Source organism: Equus quagga, chromosome 1 (assembly GCF_021613505.1).
Source record: "Equus quagga isolate Etosha38 chromosome 1, UCLA_HA_Equagga_1.0, whole genome shotgun sequence".
NCBI lineage: Eukaryota > Metazoa > Chordata > Mammalia > Perissodactyla > Equidae > Equus > Equus quagga.
In genome coordinates this window covers 9,271,393-9,297,535 of record NC_060267.1, presented here as the reverse complement: position 1 = coordinate 9,297,535, position 26,143 = coordinate 9,271,393, and the positions used below count along the sequence as shown (strand labels likewise).

General features: G+C 36.5%; 1 protein-coding gene across 7 annotated transcripts in view; it reads left to right on the top strand.

Annotated features, from left to right (window-relative positions):
- SLC16A7 (solute carrier family 16 member 7) overlaps nt 1–26,143 on the top strand; it is a 152,745-nt gene that overhangs the window by 36,021 nt on the left and 90,581 nt on the right. For 3 of the 7 annotated variants that reach the window (XM_046675466.1, XM_046675477.1, XM_046675486.1), the window contains exon 2: nt 13,330–13,426. The exons of 3 other annotated variants lie outside the window; for them this stretch is intronic. The gene's annotated coding sequence lies outside the window, so the exon portion shown is untranslated. Of the gene's footprint in view, nt 1–13,096; nt 13,121–13,329; nt 13,427–26,143 lie in introns of those variants that run through there. One more of the 7 variants, XM_046675496.1, reaches the window with a different exon arrangement.

Genomic DNA, 26,143 nt, shown 5'->3' with positions numbered 1-26,143 from the left:
CTCCTGCTCTACTGGTTTTGTGTGCACCTTGCAAGACAAAGAAACAACTGTCGCAAATATTTAAATTTTTAAGAACTGTCACAAATATTTAAAGTTTTAAAAAGTACGTAAATTTAAGATACCATAAAATAATCTCAAATCTGTGGTATCCTGCACACATGCCTAGGGCTCAAAGGACACTAACAGAGTGCCTTTGGGGCCAAGAGGATTTTTTCCCCCCAAATATTTTGAATGCAATAAGAACCTGGTGTTTGATATTGACTAGCCTTTGTCTCCTTGCTCTCTGATCACTCTCTTTCTCTGCTTCCTCCCTCCCCTTTCTGTCTTAGCTTCCCCTATACATAGAAATGTATCCTATTGTCATGGCTGTTACCTGTTTTTTTTAAGTGGCCATTATTTTCCAATCTTGTGTTTCTTATTTGATAGGAACTACAATGCCACACAGAGGAAGAATTTTAAAAATAAAGCTTTTATTAATGCTCTTTTTCTGTTGTATTCCAATGGCTTAATCACTTTTTTTCTGGAAAAAAGTAATTAATAATGCTGTGTGTCATGCAAGTGCTAAGCTGTTTACAAATAGTATATCATTTTATTCTTTCAGTGATGTATGAGGTACTCCTATTTTAGAATTAAAGAAACTTTCATTTTCAGAAGGTAACTAAATTTTCCGAAGTCACATTGTTTATTAGTGGTTGACCCAAGAAAAGACAGATCCTGACTCTTTTTTATTATTTTTATTTTTTTTAATTTTTTTAATTTTAATTTTATTTTTTTTAAAGATTAGCACCTGAGCTAACAACTGTTGCCAATCTTGTTTTTTTTTTTTTCCCTGCTTTATCTCCCCAAAACACCCCCTGTACATAGTTGTATATCTTAGTTGCAGGTCCTCCTAGTTGTGGCCTGATGAGCGGTGCCATGTCCGTGCCCAGGATTGGAACTGGTGAAACCCCGGGCTGCTGCAGCGGAGCAAGCGCGCGAACTTAACCACTTGGCCATGGGTCTGGCCCCAGATCCTGACTCTTAATTCTTAAATATTCTAAAGTAATTCTTAGATATCTTAGAATTAAACATTTCCTAAAGATTTCCTCCAGTCCTTCAGGTATAAATACTAAAATCTCTTCCATGATGATCTTTTAGAAAAAAGTTTTGCAGTTTCTAAAAAAATGGACTAGAATCTCTGATAGCTCTTTTTGCTTATAATTAACACAGGAGACATAGTTCTTAGTGCGTACATGAATATCAAATTATAAAAACAGCATAGGTATTTTCATGTGTTCTGCTGAGTTATTACGTGTTTCTGTACCTTTTCTATTAATACTGAAGTTGCATTAAACCTTCATTGTTGGACACGAATGAATTAGAATAGTTAATTCTTATTTCAATATCGAATACTGATTTGATAGCTTGCAATCCTCTCCAGTTTTTGTCTGTCGTTGGGAAGTATCAACTCAGAAACACAGACCTGAGCAAACTTTATAAACCTCAGGGCTCATGGGCTTTGATCTTGAAGCCTTTAAAAGATATGTTGAGTCTGTTCTCTAAAAGTTAGCAATTCTAAGGCTTGATTGAGGAGTTAAAAGCTAATTTTTCATAGTGCTCTTGGAATTGTTACCATTCTATTTTGGTTTTATCATTTCCTATTCTGGAAACTAGTTTTTAGTTTGCTCCATCAATTTTTGTTTGATGCAAAACAGTGCATTGTTGTGCTCCTGCCTTATTCCTACTCTTTCTATGTTTTTACAGGTCTTACTGTTTCTAAGCAATAAAAACAAACACAGAAACAACCTAAAAGTAGAACATAAAACACTTTGTGATAGTGAGGGGGTTGAAACCATGCTGTATAGCCAAAGTGATGCAGCAAAAGGCAGTATTGCCAATAAAGAATGACAGTCGTTTTCACTGGATCATTCTCATCAGGGGCTCACAATTCCCATCTCTACTTGGAGCAACATCAACGGATGTTGGCCTAGATTTCAGTCTTATGCCATAATTAAATGGTTGTAAGGAAACTCAGGAATCTTGGGAGAAACAAAGGAGGCATTGGACCTATACAATTAGTAGGTAGACCAAAAGGAAATTTGTGTTTTTCTCTTTGTTTTTAATATTTGACTTTTGGGGAGAATTTCATGATTTCAACTTACGCATTCTATTTAAATTTTGGTGAATGTCCCTTTTTGTCATCTGAAACAAAATCTTGTGTTAATGAACTCTATACTCGGACAGCAAAAACAACTTTAGAATTTCATTTTTCCGAACATTGGATTGTTGTTTTCTTTGCTACAAGAAATTAAATGATTGAGATTCTGAAAAAAATGTATTGCTTTTCCTAATATAGTCTTGGATTCTATCTTCCCAAATAACAGGAGGATCCATGCCATCACTGGCTTCTAAAACCATTTATCATGCCAAGTGTTCGCAATTGTGTAGGATTTTTTTCAATGATCTTTTTCTTTTTTAGCATTTGATTGACAGATATAATGAAAGTCAGTGGCAGCCCTTATCAAAAACAAGTGCTGCCATGTATTAACAACTGAAAATACCTACCTTTCATTTTGGCAACCTAAGAAAGAGCCCGATATTCTAAATGTCTTTTCCAAAAAAAAATTTTTTTAAAGAGAATATTTTCGTGCTCAGGCAAAGTTCCCTCATCTTGTACTTTAAACCAGTGTCGTACAGGTTTTTTAAGAGGCACTTCATGTATGAAAATGCCTTATATGGACAAATTGAGAAGTCTAAAAATGTTTCTAGGTGAGCAAAACATTGATGGTAACATTTGTGTAGAATTTTCTTTGAGTCTATATGCCTATATATATATTTATATTTATATACATGCATATTATTTGAAAGAATCTTGTATAAACTCTTTAAGCTTTAACTTCTCTGTGTATAAATTAGAGTTATGATCGCTGCCAGGATACATTGTAGTGAGAACTGGGGGAAATAGCACATACAAAGTGTTTACCTAGGTAAACATGCACCCTGCAGGCCCCTCTTCCATCACAGAGGTCTTCCCTAATCACGTTAGCTAGAGGAGCCTTTCCCCACCCCTTATTCCTATGATCCTGTTTTATTTATTTCATACAAAACAATCCTTTTAATTTGTCTGTGTCCCCTTTTAGGGCAGACCATTGTGTATTCATTTGGGGCCACATTCTCCCGAGTCTAGTCTGATACATAGCATGCGTTCATTCAAAAATATTTCTTAGAATTTCCTTTGCTTGAGATGGGGAACGTATGTGATGAACAAAAATGAAGGCCCTGCCTGATGCAATTCAAAGCTAGTCATTGTATTAGTAAGTGAATTTCTTTCTTGATGGATCCAAGTTATTCTGAAATTGTGCGATAGTTTCTAGGGCTGTTATCACATTATCATATATGTATCAGAATAGAAATAAAATTAGTCGTTTTTTGTTGTTTGCAAAGTGTTCCCTTTATAATTTTTCTCATTTTATATTCAAGGGAGTCATTTTAGCATGGATATTTCTGATTTGGGGAGAGTCACTGAACATTACTGTGTATCACTGGTTCTTTCTTTCTCCATTTGTGAAAATAGGCAGCCGATTCCAGTGCTTTTCTGCAACCTAGGGTTTAATGAACCATTATTGTCATGCCTCCCAATGTGTGTCAGTTTCTCTTTGTAGAAAGCCTTTCTGGCCTTTTCCTAGATGTCACTGATAAGGCAGGTTAGAGTCTGTCTTTGGTGGGAAGATGTACAGTCACGCTAATACTCCACCATTCTGGAATATCAGTACTCTGATAGTGGTTGAAGTTATGGAATATAAGGGCAACAATGAAGGGAAAGTTGATTGAGGAAGAGCATGCAATCTAGGCCAGAGAATTAAACTAACCATGAATTAAGATTGTGGTTGTAAGGACCGGAGGAGCTAGATTCCAGAATGGTTGTGAAGAATTTGGAAATAGTGTACACAGTAAAGAATGATGAAAATAATTTAAAGTAACTTGTTGAAAAGGCTTATAATAATTGGGAGAATAGACACAGAGATGTTGGAAAATTCATTTTAATTCCGTAAATTATTGATGAGTTATCACTGCCAGCATGTGCTCAAAATAGATTTATGTTGTCAATTTTTAAAAGCCCTTGGATAATTTAGGTTAATATAATTCACTTAAAAGCTGTATAAAATATTAATAAGTGATATTACCTACCACATTAAGACTTTGCTCTGTGACATGGACTGTGCTGCATATTTTATTGTTGTTGTTGAGGTAACACTGGTTTATAACATTATATTAATTTCAGGTGTACATCATTATATTTCGATTTTTGTGTAGACTAAATCATGTTCACCACCCAAAGACTAATTACCATCTGTCACCGTACACTTGTGCCCTTTTACCCCTTTCGCCCTCCTCCCTCCCCTCTTCCCTTCTGGTAACCACCAGTCTATTCTCTATATCTATGTGTTTGCTGTCGGTGCTGTTTTCATTTTACACATGTGAGTGAGATCATATGGTATTTGACTTTCTCCATCTGACTTATTTCACTTAGCATAATGCCCTTAAGGTCCATCAGTGTTGTAGTACATGGCAAGATTTCGTCTTTCTTATGGCTGAGTAGATTCCATTATATATATATATATATACACACACACCACATCTTCTTTATCCATTCATTATCTTCAAGACTTAATCCATTGCAATTGTTCACATTTTACAGATGCGAAAACAGAGGGTTAGAGAGTTCAGTCCACTTGTCTTTGATCACACAACTATTAATACCAGATCTGGCATGAAATCCATTCCAATTGAATTGAAAGTTTGTGCTTTGTTATACAACACTGTATTATGTGCCAACGAGTCTCAAAATATGTATACGTTTTAAGCATGAGTTTAAAGTGGCAAGCATAAATGTATAAAACTTAGTTATCTTTTACGTGGTCACTCATTCATTCATTCATCCATCAAACATTTATTGGCCCTCTAGGCACTGTGGTATATACTGCATATACAGGACATCCACATGCTCTTTTGAAATTTATAGTGGAAGAGAAAGGCATTAGACATAAATAGCTGTATAATGGTTTTGATAAATGCTATGAAGAAAAATATAGTGCCTTTTATTAAGTAGATTACAGAGAGAGTTCCCATGTCCTCACGTTCCTGTGGGCAAATATAATTAGATTTACAATACAGTTTACTGTAACCCAAGAAGGTGCTTAAAATAGCGTTAGATAAGTGGTACCACACCAGTGTAATCAAGCTAAACAGCTTGAAAACATTGGCCTTCCAGCAGCCTTTTTAGAGCACAAAGGGAATTTTGGTGAATTGAAGAAAATTGTGGTGTTACACCAACAGGTTTTGAAAATTTACCAAATGTCACGTCTGTATTTCAGTTTTGCAAGGTGACCTTGGCACTATCTCAATGACATCTGTTCACAAAAAAGCATCAATTTCCATGGAGGTGATCATTGCACTGCCCTTTAGAGAGCAGTATGTGTCCTGCCACAACTCTGAGCGTGCGGGAGATTTTGTAGTGGAAATATTGAAGGAGTATTCGATCAGTGGGAATATTTGGCTTCATATATTGCTAACATTTGGCATAAAATCTAAATTGCAGTAAAACAGGAGAACTTATGTCATTTAGCACTTAATAAAGCTGGATGGCCAAATAAAACAATCAAACAACCCTCCCAAAGTGCAAACAATGTGAAATTTTGCCAGATGTTGATAACAACCTACACCCTGGATTTATTGCAGTTCAACGGTGATTAAACCTTAAATTTCAGTTTCAGAAGTTACCTTAGGCCTGTGTTATAATCATATTATAGGAACCTTACTTAAGGAATTTGTGAAAATTGCAGAAAAATCAAAGCCAATGATCTCTGTTTATTTTATTTGAATTTTCTCACCAGCAAATGTGTGTTGAAGCTTGACTTCTCTTTCCTCCTTCTCCCTTCAAAACTCTTCATAAACAGACGGAAATTGGCAATTTCCCAACAGTTGGAGATATTTTTGTAATTATCTGCAAATTTATCTGCAAATCTGAAAGGCTTAAAACTCTATTTCTTAGCTGTCAAGGGACAGTTGAAATGCCTGACATGAAGTAAGAATAAATATATGTGAAAAATAGACGTTAAGCAAGAAATCTGATATCATAATTGAAACTCATTATCGTCCATCATCTCTAGATATTATGTGGCTTCCCTGTTACCACTTTTCTTGCAGTTCCTTATCCTGTCAGGACTTCTCATCATCCTCTCCTAATGTCTTTCCTGTGCACCACTCACAGAGGAGAAATTCTCAAGTTGGGTCTTGGGAAATAAATAGGAGCTTTCCTAATAGGAAAGTGAGAAGAGGGTTTCTTGATAGGCATTGACACTTACTAAGGCAGTAAAGACACAAAGATATGAAATAGCGTGGAATGAACTGAAAACTGAAACTACTTCAGTGTCCTTAGAACATATAGTGCAAGAGAGAAGTGACAGTAATGAGAATGAAGGGGAAAGGGGTCAGATCAGATGGCAAAACCATCAAAGGTCAAGAAGAAGTCGCATATTAGGTGAGGGCCTGTTTGGTGATCAGGAAAAGGACTACTAGAGATACAGTAATGTGTACAGGAAAGAACAAAGACAACGTGAGACTTCGTGCCTGGTCTGGTGGCTTTGATTTCTCTGTGAATAAGAAGCCAGGTCAACCACAGGTGATGACTGAGGATGGTTAAGCAACTCGAGGAGAGGGGACAGTGTTTAGAACTATAGTGGAAAGAAGAAGAAGATACCAAGAAGTATGAGAAAATCTTACTGCAGAGGCATTGAGGGTCCTGCTAAAATTCAAATCTATGAATGTATAGTGGCATCAATCTGTATAGTTAATCATTTTTTTAAAGCTCTACTCAGTCCTATAATTACATGGTCCACTCCAAGTGTCAGGTTCCTTGTTGCAGGAAAACGAAGGTGTGAGCAACTTGAGAATGTTGGTGATTATAGGTGATAATAATATTTATTATTTGTAACGTGCTAGGAATTGTACTTAGTACATTATATACATTATCACGTTTCCCTTCTTTCCTGTGAGGTGTAATTATTCTTCTCATTTTTAAAAAACAAATGAAGGATACAGTTAAGTAATTTTCCTAAGATATTTACCAGTAAAAAGCAGAACTTGCATTTGAATGAAGACCAACATTGCAGCTGAGCAGAATAGAAACTGAGTTTACAGAAGGGCTAATAGTTTGGGAGAAGATGTGTCAAGGGAGTAGAAAATTTTGAGGAAATTCCAGAACAGGATTCATGGAAATAACATTTTTAAGGTTATGTAAAAGATAAGAAGCTGTAATTGGGAAGTAGAATATCGGTCTTTAAGACTTTAACGGTAGAGCATTCAGAGTGGCCATGAGGTTCCAGTTGGAAGTGGCTTACGAGAATGAGAATGGAAGCAGAGGTCATGAATTCTCTGGTGAGGTTATTGATTGCAGTTCATGGCTATTGACTTTGAATATTGATAATGGTGAGACTTTGGAGTGAAGAGAAATGGATTTTGAAGAAATGACCTAAAAGCTAATAAGTCCCAGTGTTCAGGGTGATATAGCTTGATGAAATGAACTTAAATGAAGAAAGATTTCTTTGCATGAGTTGAAAAAGTAATGATATGAAAGACACAGTGGAACTAGGATTGTACTGAGCCTCTGTTCTGGACCTGATATGGAATTAGCGTGCATTCACGAGGACTGCATGTAAATCAGGCCTGCAAGGAGAAAAGGATGTGGAGACCACACAATGTCTAGGTCAGCAGTAAGGACGTTTGTTTATTAAAAAAAAAAAAAATGGAGCTCCAGAGGATACAGTGGAAAATGTTGGGAAGGACATCAAGAGGGGTGTGGTAGGGTGGAGAGTAGGAACCAAAGGGAAAATCACATAGCTGTGTGAGTATGAGATTGAGAAAGAGGAAACAGTTTATTTAGGGCTTGAGAGTGATAGAGACAAGAGGCATCAGTGGAATTTGATGGCTTCAAATTTGTAAATGGAGCTTGGGTTTAAAGGTGTTTTGCTATTTTGATTCCAAATAGTCCATGACCTGACTTCACCCACGTTAATGTTTGAGCTAAGTGAGGGGGCGCTGTCCAAAGTTCTGTAGGTGTTGAACTGATGCACGTACCTTGTTGGTCAGTTCAGTATAAGATTTGGATGAAATAACTGCATTTATACCTCTGGTTTTGTGACCTTGCCTAATAATATTTTACTTAAAAAATCCTAAATGATATTAGTACATATTTCATAGACATTTTTTCTAATTTTTCACTTGTTCAAAGTGTTATACTGTATTGATTTAATATTTAGCATTTAGGATTTATATATCATCATCTTTTGATTATTAGGACAGATTCCTGCTTAATGATATTAATTTCCATTGCCATATTTAAAGAAAACAACATAGTCTTATCTGAGTGCTTTGATAACTGTAACAGAAATTAAGAAATACAAGTTAAGTTTGTAGATTTACTTGTTCCATGATGTATGAAAAAGAATTGTGGCCTATATAAAATGAAAAAGATAGGACACATCAAGTGAATTTTCTTATAAGATTCATCAAAGTTTAGCACTGAAGTGTTTTTACATATCGCATAGTCCAACCACCCATCGATGGCCAATACAAGCGTTCAGCGTCTTCTCATGAAAGATATGTCTTCTGACTGGGTGGTCATTGTGAAAAGGCCGAGCAAGATTGCGTTTGGAATCTTGGCTCCCACTCCTAAAATTGTATAACCCGGAGAACTTGGCTTCTGCAAGCCTAGTGTTTCCTGTTCTATAAAATGGGGATGTTAGTATTATCAAAGAGTAGTTGAGTGGATTGCAGCATCCCATTTAACTATTAGATACCTCTGACTATCAGGGGTTGTATTTGTATTGAACAAAAATCTACCTCTCTGTAGTTTTCTAACCCACTTGCTGTAGTTCAGCTCCCTGGAATTACATTAGGAAGCTGAAAATCATCTTAAAACTAAGTTTCACACTGAGTTCAATTTTTGATGTTTATGCAGCAACCTGGGCTTTGACAACTCAGTAACAACGATGTTTTATTTTCCCCAAAGATAACTATCAAATATCCAACATATGACAGGCAAGGCTGTCTGGGAGTCCCCGGGCCAAAATCCGTGGTCAGAGGAGTCCCAAATATCCCAGGAATGGTCTACTCTGGTGTCCCTGCTGTGCTCAGGTGTGGGCTGGGAGCAGCTGGTGGGAAGCATGGACTCTGCAAATCCAGCAGTGGACTTCTGAGCCTCAGCAGCTTGGACCTTTGGTCAATTACACCCCCTCTAGATGGAGGTCTTTAAGGCACATTCTTAAGAGTGCCACACCGTGTTTGTCCACCTTACTCATCTGTAAAAATAATATTGCTACTGGCTCTGAGGTACAATTTGCTTTGTAGCATAAAAGATAAATGTAAATTTCGGTATAGGGGAGATGGCAGCTAATAGAAGCTCCTATCTGTTTGGCTCTTTTCACATTTCCCCATGCAAGCCCCTCACCGTCACCCCCACCTGCATCATGGAATCATGCTAAACTAAGCATGGTGACGCATCAGCAAGACAAGCTCATTAAGGCATGCTTTTGACATGTGTTTTGGCTTTGTCCCTCTTCCTAGTTAATTTTCAATACAATATTAAGAATTATGTTTGTTTTTAATACTGATGGATTTTCTCTCATCTTTGACTTCCTCTATTAGAAGGGCACATGATTTATGTCTCCATCGCAAAGATGTGTGAACATGATTAGTGCATTCAATATTTTTCTTAAAAGTTCTGCAATCAGAAGTTTTTGTCCTGGTGTGTACTCACTTTCTCTTCATTCTAAGATGGTGAACGTCATTTACTTAGATTCCACTCATGTAACTTTATTGGCCATGTTCAGAGATTTTAGGCTATGTTACTCATTAAGGAGTGCAATGGAATTTCTTAAAGAAGGCCATGACAATGGCTCTATGCAGTGGCTGTAAGTAGTGTTTCTGCAGTTGTATGTAACAAGGCTCTGGACAGTCTGTCTCCTGTGACTTTCAAAGATCACCTTTGGTGGTTGTGTAAACTTAGAACAGTGGATTTGTTTTTGGATATCTCAGAGTATGATGTGGTGTCGCGTGCCTGTCACTTAACAGCAAAAGGAATGTTCTTTTTCAGCTTTGCCGTAATGCCCTCACATTCTTCAACCTGGGGTCAGTCAGCCACTCATCAGCTGATGTGGTTTTACATTTTTGCCTTGATCATTAATCACTCACTTTAAGTTCTCCTTTTGTAGAGTTTGTCGTTTGCTTCCAAAACAAACACGTTTTCTGGGCTCGTGAGAAAAGGAAAGGAGAAGGAGATTTAAAAGAAAATAATAGATGGGTTCTCGGTCATTTTTGGCTTTGTTACTAATGCTAGCTATTATCATAAAGTAAGGAATTATGATGGAGTTATTAATGAATAATCTATTGAAGGAACTTTTTCTTAAGCCCTAATGAAGACTGAATTTCCGCAAACATGACTGGATGATTCTAAGTTAAAGGGAAAACTCTTCTCTCCTAAGAGAAGAGATTATATACTGTTTCTCCTGGAAATTCGAGTGTAGATTTACATAGTCCTAAACATTCCTTTTAGCTTTACTGTGGTTTCTAGAGCAGTTCCTAATTTTTGGAGGGCTTTTTTGTCCATTTGATCACATATATCAATAAAATTACCTATTTCAGCTGATAGAAGTTTTCATTTTTATCACTCTAGGTAATAGCCAATCGTGTGTAAACATAAATACTATATTTTCCTCCTCTACATCCTTAGCCCCTTTAATAAACACCTTTGCAAAAATATATTTTATTTATGTCTTAATTAAATTTTTTCATGAGTTAGAAAAGATCATGAACTCTGGGTCGTGCATTTTAGTTGCAACTAAAAGTCTTAAGTCGATTAATTATGAGATGAGCATACAGCAGACATGGAACTTTATGACACCACAGAGTATTCAAATAGCAATATTGAAATTGCTGCTTTTTTTTTTCTAAAAAAGTATGGCCTTTTAAATCACCTAAATAATGGCCTCTGAAATTACACAATTAAAAATATCATATTTTTTCCTGCCTGATCATTGGATAAGAGATTGGAGATTAATATTGTCTTCCAGGGGCTTAGAGTGTCCTTTTTCTTTGCTTCCTCTTATTTGTGTTGGTTTTCAGTATAAGGGATGGAGGGCTCTCTCTTAGCTTTTGGACCTCTCTAGAGGTATAGCCTAAGCTTTTGGTATTGGGTTTATATTAAGGAATTATAAAACAAGTTGTTTTTTCAATATGTAAAAGTCTTTGTAAAACTAATCTATGACTTACACATGCATGCTTCACAAGGTCATGTAGACTAACTTTCACACCAGGTTAAGGTTACTTAGGAGGTCAAAAGGCATGCCAATACAAATAGAAAACATTTTATTTCATTTTAACTACCTCTCTTTTAAAAAAAATCTTTATGTAACTGACATGATCATATAACTATCAAATTAGTCCTTATTTTTTACATATCAGTCCACAAATGCCTACCTTTTAAGGTCTGTTTTTGCTTCTGTTAAAAAAATAAAGATATGTATTAAAGCAAATGAAAAACTTTTGCTGCCCTATTTTTGCATGGGAGAATACTGTAAATTAAAATTGTCTGATGTTCTAATGTTCTAGAATAAAAGCAGTGAATTTCTAAACTCACATTGTTAAAATAAGTTTACAGTTGAGATACAAAGAAAATTTTAAAAACTTCCTTATCTCATCATTCTCAAATATTAATAACATTATTCTATCTCATGTGAGAGTCAAAATATGAGCAATATTGCTTTTTAGGCATGGAGTCAGGAATGCAATTATGCAGAAAGAAGTGACTGTAGCAGATAATACCAATATATCATCATATCTATAAATGAAATGAATTGAAAATTACATTTTTCAGTGGTAGTCACTGAAGCAAGAAAGAAAATTAATTGTAGTAAGATGTTATGTCTTTAAACATGTTAACTTTATTGTATCAGTTTTACTTTATTGTGTTACAATAATACCAGTAATTCTGTAAAATATGTTTTAAAATTGATTCTAAATTCAAATGAATTTAATGATCGCTACGAGGATGTTGTCTGCATATAGAATTGATAAGTTTTCGTGTGATATTTACTAAATACGACAATTATATGTACACAGTCTGCTTATTATAGTCTTGGAACTTACACAGTAAGCAGACTGACTGCCAGTGTAGAGTTTCTCCCGCTTTAGACTGTTACAATGTCAAGGTTCTCCTGTCAAATCAGGTAACGTGGCAAGTGCTAGCTAAATGACCTTGTATTACCTCTATTGTCTCTTGTGAGTGTTTGCTTCTGTGAAATATATTTAAATAATCTTTGCACTACACTGTGCTACTGTAAAACAATTTGACTTTTCTGGATCATATCTGAAAGCTGATTAATAATATTGGTTTAATAATAAGACAAATATCAGGACTTGTATTCTCAAGTCTCATATTTTTCAAGTTGGAATCAGCATGGATCTAATATTTATTTGTCTATATAAACTAATATTTTCCTGTCTCAAGTACCAATTATTAATAATATTTGTTCTTATTGTTGTTATAATGTTGTTGCCAAGCACTGGGCTAGCGTTCTACAAAGGTTAACTGACTTAATTTAATGGTCATAATTTTGAGTTAAATACTACATACCCTCTTTTTTTTCAGGTAAGAGAATTAAAGTCAAAAGCTTGTTTAAAGGGTCATATAATCAAAGAACATACAAGAATTGATAATCAAAATTTTGATGATCTTTTTAAAGTATTTCTGATTTATTAGGAGACTTTAGACATATGCTTCAATTTTTTTCTTAATAAACTTAATGTAATAGTGTTTTAATGTATTTATGTAAAAATTTCAAGTTATTGCTTAATCTACACACACATACACACACACGTATACATTATCCTACGAAAAGTGGAGGGAAAAGTCTCCCAAAAGTTAAGAACATGTTGTTGTTTTGAAATCCCAAATACATTAGACTGAAGTGAATCTCTTTGACGTTTTTGCAGGAACTCTTCTGCACTTTGGGAAATACGACTTAGGACAGAAAATGTAAAGCCAGGCACCATAGTTCTGATAGATGGCTAGTAGTGATACGAAGTAAGTTAACTAAATAATCTGTCCGCATCTAAAGGGGACCTTTAAATAAACCTTGGCGATTTAGAGAAGGCGAACAGCAATTTCAGCTGGTGCAAGAGAAAGCCACGTGCTATTAAGTCTTGCACAGATGCAGCTGGATACTTTTTTCATTTTTTTAAAAAAATGCATCTCCATATTTAAATGGTTACTCTATTCTTTGATTCTTCTAGGAGTCGGTCTTAAGATGTGGTGTTTTTCTGTGAAAACTTAGACACAAGCATCTTGGAAACCAAAGGACTCTAGGACTCTGTGCAGTAGAGCTGCTTTGTGAGTACCCTCCGTGTGTAAGAAGGTTTGCTTCTGTCTGGTTCTTCCAGGTCACGCTGTTTGTGGAACTGGTGGGTCTTAATGTGAATGGAAATATTGGTTTGGCTGGTGTTTCAGTCCGTTTTCTAAAATAGAATGGATGTTAAAGTTGGCACTTTTGGCTTTTACCCCTGTGATTCCATGTTCTGTGGGATCTTGGTCTACAGATTAAACTTCAGTTTCTCTGTATATAAAATAGAGCTAAATATAAACCCTTCCTTCGTCAAAAGTATATTATAAAGGGAATACCTGATAAATTTCAATAATAATAATAGAAGTATATTGTTAGTAACTTATTATTAATATGAATGCTGGTAAGATAGATGTGGAGGCTGTATGTATATACTTATTTATCTTTGTCATTGGAACTCTTTTTAAAAAATAACTATATTTTGAATAAAAGTGATCATATTGAAGGGCCAGCGCCGTGGCCGAGTGGTTAAGTTCACGCGCTCTGCTTTGGCAGCCCAGGGTTTCTCCAGTTCGGATCCTGGGCGCGGACATGGCACCGCTCATTAGTCCACGTTGTGGCGTCCCACATAGCACAACCAGAGACACTCACAACTAGAATATGGAACTATGTACTGGGGGACTTTGGGGAGGAGAGAAAAAAAAAAGAAGATTGGCAACCCAACTGTTGCCAATCTTTAAAAAAAAATTAAAAAGTGATCATACTGAGATTTCTTGTATTCATAGTTGATTTGTATGGGGCTTTATTGCTTACAGTTTCCAGACTTGTGATTTAACCTAATTTGATTCTCTATACAATCCCAGTATGAAGCAGGTCAGGAGTTATTACCCCCACTGTGTAGATGAGAACAGTGATGCTCAGCCCTGTCAGTGTCTTGCGTGAGACTGCAGAACTTGTGAGAGAGAGAAGTTGAGATCAGAGGTTCTCATAACCAGTCCTTGCTCTTTTCAGAAACTGTATCTAATTAGTCAAATTTCCTTTTTTGCAGTTGGGTTGTTGCATATTTTAACTATATTATAAGAGTAGTGTGATAAATTTACAAAGTTCTATCCCGTTTGTCATGAACGATTCCTAGACCAACTGTATGGGTATATTCTGTCTTGTACCTCAAGTTCATGAACTAATCTTGGTATGTCCATGTGGTAGGCAGAAGAGTGACTCCCCACTTCCTAATCCCTGCACCCCATGAATGTGTTATGTTACTTGGTGAGGGAGAATTAAGGTTGCTAATCAGATGACCTTGCCATTATCCTTGATTGTGTGCTTGGGCCCAATGTAATCACCAGGGACCTGCTAAATGAAAGAAAGCTGGCAGCATGGAAGGGACTCAGCCTGACCTTGATGGTTTGAAGATGGAGGAATGCAGCCACAAGCCAAGGAATGTGGGTGACTTTTAGAAGCTGGAAAAGGCAAAGAAACAGATTCTCCCCTTGGCCTCCTACTGACACCTTAATTTTAGCCCAGTGAGACTTCTGACCTCTGGAACTATAAGATAAGAGAGTTTGTGGTAGTTTTCTTATAACAACAATAGAAAACTAATACAGCCTGACACTGTGAGATTAGGGGAAGTTTGAAAGTAGAGTGGTTTATGCTGGGGTGACATTAGGTCAATCATGGGGGTAGTTGCCCCTTTGTTTTTTTAATTTTGTCCCTCACTAAGTGTATGATTGTTGAGGTGGGCGTAGTATGTCATATGGTTCCTTTTGGATCGGTGGTTTACTGTGGGAACAGGCTTGTGCCTGCCTGTTCCTTAGTAGTAAGAGCACAGACTATAGATCCTGAGCATATGAATTCAAATCCTGGCTCTGATTCTTCCTAATAATATTCTGCTCGAGCATCAGTTTTTTCATATTTGAAATGGGACAGCAAAAAGCATCTTCTTCTTAGGGCTGCTGTGAGAAGTAACTGTGTCAATTTATAATAAGTACTTAGAACAGTACCTAGCACATAGTAGGTAGGGGCTGTATCAGTATTAGCTATTGTTACTTTTATTCCATAAATACTATATTCTCTAGACTCATAGTCTTTTTTTCACATATAGACAAGAGAGTGTCCAAAACTTTGGGGTGAATGCCTCTGGGGTAGAGTCGTTTTAATGCCACTAAATTCTGTCAGTTTCATAATCTGTTATTTAATGTAATTTTAAAAATTTCTTGTACTTTGAAATAACTCTCTTTCTTGTCTGCTCTCATTATCACAAATCTGTAGATAGAGCACATTTTGCATATTCTATAATAATTCACTTTAATTTGTCTATTTTAGGTGTCTTATATTGTGAGTCTTTAGGTTTGTTTTCATGTCACTATTTAAGCCTGCAAATTTCTTGGTACTAGGAAAAATAGGCAGCACCCTATAAAAAGAAGTCCTAGATAAAAAAAAGTACTTTGCAAGTGAGAAAAACCTAGTCTGAATGTTGAATTTTCAGACATTCTTCTAAGAGAGCAGCCTCTGAAGCCGATGGATGGAAATTGGTGCTTCTGTCAATGCCGCATTCTCCGTGTCGGGCAGTGGTGTAGTGGGTTTTCTTTAGGCCTGGTACAAGCGTGTATTTGATCAACCTTTCAGACTTGGCTGCAGTAGCTATATCCAAGGCACAATATATTAATTAATTCAGTCAACATGTGTTACCCACCTCCCAACGCCGATGGATGAATGATGTCTGTTCAAGGCTGCCCCGTGCAGTGGGGAAGCACCAGTGATCCCTAAAATAGCGTAGATTCTAGTAGTAGAGTTAGGCAGGAAGGTAAGATCTGTCTACTCTGTCTAGCCACGCACACACGAAGGCCAGTGGCGGCATACTGTGATTTCTTATATAGATTTTAATTGTGCATTGCTCTTATGGAATAGCTTGTCTGTGCCTGTTTTTTTGATTTCCTAGGTTTTCTCTAGCCATTGGATACTTAAAAAACTATAATCACAGGCCTATTGAGTGTGTGGTTTAGAAACAGACACCAATAATCACATTGTGTGTTTTTAGTTAAATGAGGTTTCTGTTTTTCCCCAAATACATCTGGCATCCTAGTGATGCCTGTTAGTCAATGCCTTCAACTTCTATTTCACAACCGCACGCCTCCCACGCTTCACTAATTGGCATCTCATTTGCCTGGATACAGCTAAAAGTCACAGAAAATTAGGGGGTGCTTTCTGCAACGCATTTAACTGTATGGAAATATAGAGATCTTGTCTGGCCTCACTAACTTTTGAACACTGAACCCACGAAAGATATCACTCTTTCTTGCTTGTGCTTTAACTTGAATCCAGTAAGACAGAAGGGTACCAAAAAAAAGATAAATTATTTGAACAAAATCTCACTGGGATGAATTGGTGGAAGATTTCAAATAAATTACATACCAAATACCTTGTCATGTCATCTTTACCTCTATATGCCTTTCCACCTTGAAACCACACTGAAAAATTAGTAAGGTAGGTAAGCTGAGCTGCCCAGCAATCTTCTCCCTGTTAAAAATTCCACTAACTGGGGCCAGCCCTGGTGGCCTAGTGGTTGACTTCGGCATGCTTCACTTTCCCGGCCCAGGTTCGGTTCCCAGGCATGAAGATACACCATTCTGTTAGTGGCCGTGATGTGCTGGCAGCCCACATACTGAAAAATAGAGGAAGATTGGCATGGATGTTAGCTCAGGGCAAATCTTCCTCAGCAAAAATAAAATAAAATAAAATAAAATTCCACTAATTCACTAGCTGTGTCCTCATTTCCTTTACACAGACTGTGGATCCTGTGGGTTGAAGTCAATGCTGATGACTAAATAATTAGGCTTTCTCTTTCAGGCTGAATTGGCCAGATTTATATATTTTTGGCAGTCCTAAACTTAGGAAAATTTTTAAATTAAATTTTTAATCCTCTCCATTCAAATTATGGTCCATAAATAATGAATTGAGAGCTCCTGTTATGAGCAAATCAATCACATTTGCTAATGTGTCATGGAAAACCTAGTTGATAATGAGTATACTGCTTTCAGATACAGGGGAATGTTTCTCTGATATTGGCCTTTAATCAAGTGCTAATATTTCTTAACAGCTTTGTGATGTTATGGCAGATGCCTCAAGTAGGTAGTTTTATGATTTTGGCCCTTACCTATAGTATATGTCAATGCATGTAGTGATGAGTTAAATTATATACCATTCTCCAGTATACAGCTCTAATAATACTTTATATCTCTATTTTGGCTTTACTAATTCTGGCTTGTTAGCAATATATGAATTCATCTTTCATCATGCAAGAGTGACTGTTTGAGAAAAGAGAACTGTCTTATTTATCCTGGCATCTCTGCTATTCATGACATAATAGCTTTGTATGTAAGCTGCTCACTAAATGTTGGTTAAGTTGATTAATTAACACAAGGAAAAAAATAGATTCAGCTAGTGCCTTCGACCCATTGACTTAGTTCTTAAAACTGATGCTGAACTGTTCTAATTTGAACTTGTCTCCAAAACTTAGTCTTTCCTTTTGTAGGAGCAGAACCTGACCGAGCAAAATTGTCACGTGGTACAGACCAACCCAGAATCCACCTCCTCTGTAACAAGGCACATGTGGAAAAGGGAGGCCAGAGATGTAGGTACTGAGCTTGCTTAGGGTTTTTCCTTCCACATTCTGCAATCGGATGTGGAACAGACTGAAGTGTTGTTTTACCAGAAGTGTCTCCCTGAGGAAATATGAAGCCGGTAGGTAGGTGGGAAGCTGAGACTTAGAGACATTCGGTAATTAGTCCAAGGTAAGGAGTAGAGTGTAGGTCCGAACCCAAGCTTTCCAACACTAACTCAAATTCTTTTTTTTTTAAAGAATTTCTAGAAGAGAGTGAAGAAAGACAGAGGAGTCATGCTACACCGTTGTGGGAAATAGCTGGTTCCCCACGGGGTGAAGCCTAGGGAGGAGGCTGGGGCCTGTCGCAGGGCCAGACAAAGGCAAAGAAAGCCCATGTACTCTGTCCGCTGCTGATGAGGACACTAAGAAAATCGAATCCAGTCAGGGAAACCAGAGAGGAATCAAACAATTGGCTCCACAGAACTTCTATCAAGTCCTGGGACATGGTTATGACTTCCATAAGCTGCCTTTGCCATATGGCTTCCTGTTACTTTTCTTTTTACCCCCCAGCTTTATTGGGATATAGTTGCTATATGACATTGTGTTAGTTTAAGGTGTACAGTGTGATGATTTGATACACATATATAGTCTGAAATTATTGTCACAATAAGGTTATCACGTCCATCACTTCACATCATTACCATTTTGTTGTTGTTGTTATGGTGAGAACATTAAAGCTCTGCTCTCTTAGGAACTTCCAGGTATATGATACCAGGTATAGTCACCAGGCTGTGCCTTAGATCCTGGAACTTATTCACCTTATAACTGGAAGTTTGTACCCTTTGACCAACATCTCCCCGTTTCCCTCACCCCTCAGCCCCTGGCAACGTCCGGTCTACTCTCTGTTTCTGTGAGTTTGATATTTTTAGATTCCACATGGACATGAGATCGTATCATATTTGTCTTCCTCTGTCTGACTTATTTCACTCAGCGTGATGCCCTCAAGGTCCATCCATGATGTCACAAAATACAGAATTTCAATCTTTTTTATGGCCGAATAATATTCGTATATATTATTATATAGATCACATAGATAAATGTATATATAGATCACATTTTCTTTATCCATTCATTCATCAGTGAACACTTAGGTTGTTTCCATGTCTTGGCTGTTGTGAAAAATGCTGCAATAAACATGGGAGTGCAGATATCTCTTCAAGATCCTGATTTCAATTCTTGTGGATAAATATCCAGAATTGGGATTGCTGGATCAGATGGTAGTTCTAGCTTTAATTTTTTTTTTTTTTTTTGTGAAGAAGATTGGCCTGAGCTAACATTTATGACAGTATTCCTCTCTTTTGTATGTGGATCACTGCCACAGTGTGGCTGACAAGTGGTATAGGTCTGTGTCTGAGATCCGAACCCGTGAACCCTGGGCCACCGAAGTGGAGCGTGCCGAACTTAACCACCATGCCACCAGGCAAGCCCCTATTTTTAATTTTTTGAGGAACCTTATACTGTTTTCTATAGTGGCTGCACCAATTTGCATTCCCACCAACAGTGCACAAGGGTTCCCTTTTCTCCACATCCTTGCAAGCATTTGTTATCTCTAGTCTTTTTGATAATAGCCATTCTACTTTTCTTATTTATATTCCATGGCATCAGCATTTGAAGGTTTTATACTTTCATTCAAAATAACTTAATAAATTTTTAAAGGTTTTTATTAACTTTTACTAAAGCTATAAACTTATTTTGAGATGTGGAAGAATCTCATACCTGGTGAAGTGTGCCCGGGCCAGTAGATGTAATGTTGCCTTAAATTCGTTGACTCGTCTTGTTAATGTCTAATGCCTTTGTAGTGTTTTTAAAACCGGGAGAAATAATGGCTTCTGATTTACTAATGGCAGTGAAAAGCCAAGGCACATTAAAACACCAATGTTAGTATTATTGGTTATAGTAGTAGATGGAAACGACACACTTGATCATCGTATTTTATGACGTATGTCCTGGCATATCTGTGTGTGCACAGATGGTTGTGGTGTGTGGGGGCTGGAAAGGGGAGGGGAGGCCTTATTGACCGGTTTTGACTAGCAGTGTGCTGCGGTCTGAGCTTGTATTAACTGCACAATTTAAGCAAAGATATGGAGGCTTTACTCAAATAGATTGGATGCTGGAATAACAACTGGAAGCTGCCAAATTTACTGAAATTAAATGGTTTCTGTGGGAAAGAAGAAAAGGAGAGATTGGAGTCCTTGTGGAAGTAGAATGTACAAGGATTGGCAACTTCGACTTGATGATAGAGACGGGAGACGGTACTGCTGAGTGAGACCCAGCTGAGTCGCTTGCAGGACGCTGGTGCGTTTAATAGACAGCTGTGAGGCCACAGAGCACGCTGAGGCTGATGGCAGGGGGCTAAGTGGAATCAGAGGTTCTGAGCTAGAAGGATATTTTTAAAGCACTCTCTCTCTCTGAACGTGTTTCCCGTATCAGCTGAATATAGTGAGATCTATTGTCTGGATAATAGTCGAAGAAGGAAGGGTCTCAATGCTCCATCTACTCAAATCGCTCTTCCAATAATTCTGTTCTAGGGTGAGCCACTGCCAGCAGCAGAAAGAGGGAAATCGTTGAAATGGTAGAATTCTTGTGTATTTGTGTTTAGGACCACCTTGCTCCTGTTATGTTTTCCTGTGGCATCCTGAAAGCTGAAAGGAATTCATTGTTCTCTGAAAGCAAATTTAACTGAAGGCTCTTTTCCTTTTATTCTTCTCAACCTTAAAAAATAGATTCTTTTTCACATTATAAGAAAGAAAAAAATTTATCCAGATGAGGAAAACAATCCATTAGAAGATCCCCATCGTGTTTATGAGGCATTTGATTTTTTTGTTTTCTGAATGCTTCCCTGATGTTTCTCACCCAAAACATAAACCTGAGCTTTCTGCTGTGTGGAATTTCGTGCAGTTTTTATTCAGATGAAAAACTTGGGTTTTCCAAATTAATTCAGTGGTCACTCCTTAGCCATAATGCAAAAAACATCCAAATCTCACAAGGGACATGTGCAAATGCTACATGGAACTTGGGAAAATGCTATAAACAGATTCGTCGCCGAGAACGTATTGTCATGTTTCAAACGCAGAATTAATAACCTGGTACAAGAGCACACATGCTCTTCATCAAGGTTTTCCCCTGAGGCTGTATTTCCTGTCTCTCCTGTCCCCATATTATTGAAGAATTTTCAAAACTGGAATCAAAAAAAGAAAATCTCACATTATCATATTTTTTGAATTTCTCTTGAGAATTTGTAACCTTGGCAAAAGTCAGTCACCTTCAGCCTTTTCTCCCCAGGGCCCTTGGGGAGCAAATCTGTTTTGCATTTGGCTTTTCTTTACTCAGAGGTTTATATGTAGCAAACACGACGGTCTGCATTTACGTCACACCCCCAAAGCTCAGTTGTTCAACTTTAATAACGTGGTTGCTCAATGCTTTAACTAATGTATTTCTTGTAAAAAAAAAAAAAAAAAAGATGAGTCAGATTGTTGAGGCTTTTACTCATAGATGACATAGATGTCAAAAGTTGCATATTAAAGTTGATTAATAATATTTGCTATTTTTTGAACTTCAGCAAACAATTTAAATTAGGTAATTTCAAATTTTTGGTACATATGCTAAAAATATGTATTTAAGATGTTAAAATAATGTAGTAGGAGAAATATCTTATGTGAAGAAAAATAAATTCCACATTTAGAAAGCAAATGCATAATTTATAATTAGAGCTCTAGTAAACTCGAGAAAAGTTTTCTTTTCTAAGAGGCCTTGTAAAGATAACAGACCATGATTTCTATCACTTGGCTAGTAATTTTTTAAGGATTTAATATTATATTAACTATAAGAAAAAGCATACAAAATAAGTACAAAAGACATTGTTCACAGTCTTGCCAATTTTAATCTTTATAGATCTTATGTTATCAAGTTACTTTCTTGATATAATAATTTTTACATATCAAACAGATATATCTTTGTATTTCTCTTCTTATTTAACTTTAGAACTTTTATAATACTATATAAAAAATATTAATCATGCCTATGAGAGCTTTTTAAATTTAGCCTTCTTGGTATAATTAATATCATGTTTACTTAATAAAGTGAATAATCATTTATTTGCATAAAAGTGAGTCTTGTTGTCATATTTGCATTATATAAAAGTAGTTGATGAAGTGAGCAACTTTATTAAATTTTGTTCTAACTTTTTTGAAAAAGAAACGACTTTGAAGTGTAACTACAGAGTACAAAATGAAGTTATTGTTAATTGATTAATCACCTATCTTCCATCAGGTAGTTTTGTCCCAAATAAATGTATTGAACACTTAGTAAGCACTTGCTTTGCTGTGTTGAGACAAAGGTATTTGAAGAGTTCTCAGTAAAGATGCTGTCTACTTTTGATTGTCAAATGTACTATATAATTGTGAAACCCATGGTACAATTTGTTCGTTGTATGAAAACCTCAGTGTATGTCTAATTTTGTACTAGGCAAAATTTTCTAATGCTTTTCTTTTGTTTCATTTTATTTTTTGAACTTGAGATTTTAACAAAAGACAAAAAAAAAATCATGTCTTGTATTGTACAGGCATTGCTTTATTTGTTTAAATTGGAGAAAACGTCCAGAGATTATTTATGTTGTTTCTGGTTATTGTAACCATTATATACATTTAGAGATGCAACCTATTAAAATCTTTGGGAATTGTATTTTACAACTAGCTATTATTGCTTAGTGCCTAGGTCTAAATAACAGTATATTTCACATGGGAAATCAAAGGCCCCTCACCCACTGAATGTGGAAAGGCTGGCCTGCTGTTTAATGGAGAGGAACATGGATTTGGTTCCAGACAAACTAGAATTGGAATCCAAGAACTAATATTTATCAGCTGTATGGCCTTACATAAGTAGTCAAAACTCTGAGCTTCAGTGTCCCCATGCTTAAAGTTTGTGTCATAGTGTCTATCTTACTTAGTTTAGAGAGTGAGGTCATGGATGTAAATTGTTTGGTAAAGTAACCTACCTAGCATTTGAGAAATACCCAATAAATGATGGCCTTCCATTTCTGCAAAGTTTACTGTAATTTCTTCAAATATAAAATGGCAACACCGACCCACATCAGATTCACCCTCACACTCTTAGGTGAGGACCCTTTGTGGCGGGACATGCGTTTGCAGAATGGCTGGCTGAGGAAGGAGTGTACTGTGTGATCAGGAGCAAAACAAAACTACCCCTCAAGGGCTCCAGCACGTGGCCTTGACCTCTCCATGCCTGTTCATCACTTACTGAGATATCTGCCCTACACTCGGTGAAGAGTCACTGACATACTAATTTATGTATTAGAGCACTTTGCAGTGTGTTCTATACGTGATATTAAATCACACGCTGGTAGGTACACTTGAAAATGTGTTTATTTCAATGTTAGGGAAAGAGAATCAGAAGATTAAATGTAGCAGTTCAAATCACCAGACTTCGTCACCTTCTGTGACCCAGGATATAGTTCAAGCCAAGTTAACTTTACAGTGTGAGAAGTACGAACTAATTGTGCATGTCAAAATAACTTCCTGGAAGAGAGAGAGGGTTACCTTTTCCCTGATTGAGAGAAGAAGGAGGGAAGGCTGAGTAGGCGATCTCTTGAGATACTTGTGCAAGCTTGCTTCTGGCTAAAAGTTAATGATCAGTTGCCTCTGTTCTCAGCTCTGAGCCCTGAGAAAAGGGGCAAATTCCTGCTCTCTCTCTATTCAGGTAACTTAAATTATACAAATTGTACTCCTGTTTAAGCTATACTTGGGATTATAGCCTTTTTGTTTTTAAATTCCTTTGATGTGAACTGATTTCATGTTCTAAGCTTAATGAAAGAACAATGAAAAACTCTATAAATTTTGGCTGATAGAAAAAGATTTTGCTTTTCATTTGTACCAAGTTAATCCTTGTGAGGTATTCTGTGCTTGTGTTAGGGGAACAGAATTTGTAAATGTTTTTATAAAACTAACTCATGTCATTCTTAAACTCTTAGCTGAAAGATGTATCAATCATAATTACTTAAAATAACATAGTACATTATGTAGTCAGCCAAGTCTTCATTAGTAAGGAAAATGTTTAAAGTTTGCTTCCCACTGAAATTTTTTTTTTTTAAAAAAGATTGGCTCCTGAGCTAACAACTGTTGCCAATCTCTCTCTCTCTCTTTTATTTTTCTGTTTTTTCCTCCCCAAATCCGCCCCGTACATAGTTGTATATTTTAGCTGTGGGTCCTTCTAGTTGTGGCATGTGGGATGCCACCTCAATGTGGCCTGATGAGTGGTGACATGTCCGTGCCCAGGATCCGAACCAGCGAAGCCCTGGGCCACCAAAGCAGAGCACGTGAACTTAACCACTTGGCCATGGGGCCGGCCCCCCCACTGAAATTTTGAAAAGAACACAATCTTTAATCACTAAAATTTCATTTTTACTTGATGTTATATAACAATATCAAAAGTAATCTCATTTTTCTTCTAAATCATAATGGTTTATAAATGTCTTTGTGTACTTTGCTGAAAATATTGTAAATAGGTGTTGTTATAGGGCTTAGGTAATTTGTTCCCCAAACATTCGTGATTATATTATGGTAAGATATGAAGTTATTGTACGGTTATATTTCAGGTGATGCCATCTGTATAATTTAGTTATAATTAAAGTCATTGCTTATTAAATTTTACAGTTTTCAAAGCTGATATCTAAAAATAAAAGTATCTGCTCCATACATTTGCAGAGTAATCATATTCTGCATTGAGCTTCTGATATAAAGAGGTACGTTGGTTAGGCCTCTGGAGCCACAAATTGGATGAATTTATATGGAAAGTTTCAGTTCTTTCTAAAGTGTCTGGCCATTGTTGCCTTTATTCGGCCATTGTCCAAGGCCAAGAAAACTTGTTTTAATTGTATTTAGACTCAAGTGATAAAGACAAGTAGACATCAAAAGCTAAATGTTATTGTGGTATGGCGTATGCACTTTTCCATTTATATTTCTCTTGAACTAAAATTAAATGTCAGACAATGATTGATGATTTTGCAATTGAAATTTAGAGCTAGGAGGCACCTTGTAGAACATCACATTTTGTATATGAGGCACTGGGGACAGCAAGGGAATGCACCAACAGCGTTTGGGAGTGCTGGAACCAGAATCAAAGTCTATCTACTGAGCAACAAGGAGAGTTAATGTGTCATTATGGTGTATTAGTCAGTGCTCATGCTGTTGTAGAAAGGGAAATCATATTTTATCCCTTAATACAGTTCCATTTGGAGGTATAGCTAAGTAAGCACTGGCATTTAAGGTATAAGTGGGTAGCGATATTTTCCAGATTCAACCTTAGCATTGCTAAAATTTGTGTATCAATTTATTATAATTTATATTATCCACTCCTTCTGTCTGTGTATGAATTTCCTTAGGTATATGTAAGTTCTCAAGGTTAGAGAAGAGAATATTGCCACTGTTCATTTTGATACACAATAAAACCGTGCTGACAGGTTCATCATTTACAAGTTAAATGTTAAGTGGCTAAAGTTTCACTAATTAAGGAAACGTAAAATATGGGTAAAATCAAAATATGAAGATAAATATGAAGCATCTTTGTTTAAAGTCTGAAACAATCCACGTGCAATTTAAAGATAAAAGAATTATTTGACTTATGATGATTAAAAAAATTGTTTGAGACCCTAACAGTGAATAAAGTGGTTTTTTGAAGTTAGTATGTATAGATTTCCTATCATGTTTTGGGTAGACTTTTCAGTTCGTCTTTCATTATTGGATATTTATATTCGGAACCTTGCTTGCGCATTTTAATATGTAGATGTTATTCTAATTCACTCTGCTCCTTGAATATTCACCTGTTTCTCAGTTTTCTATTGAGAGTGTGTAAATCAAGTTACTATCAAAAAGTATGTCTATTTCTTTAGCCCATTATCAGATATACACCATGAGTTTCTAGAAAATTCAAGAAGGCCCTTTGGCAGTTACCAATAAATATTCACACACGCATACAAGCTCACACACAAACACACACGACCATCTAAAAGAGAGAGGAACGGAGAGTGTCAGTGCGTGCAAGCCGTAAAAGGTGCAGGTGTCAGAAACCCAGCTCCAAGTCAAACCCGGCATCA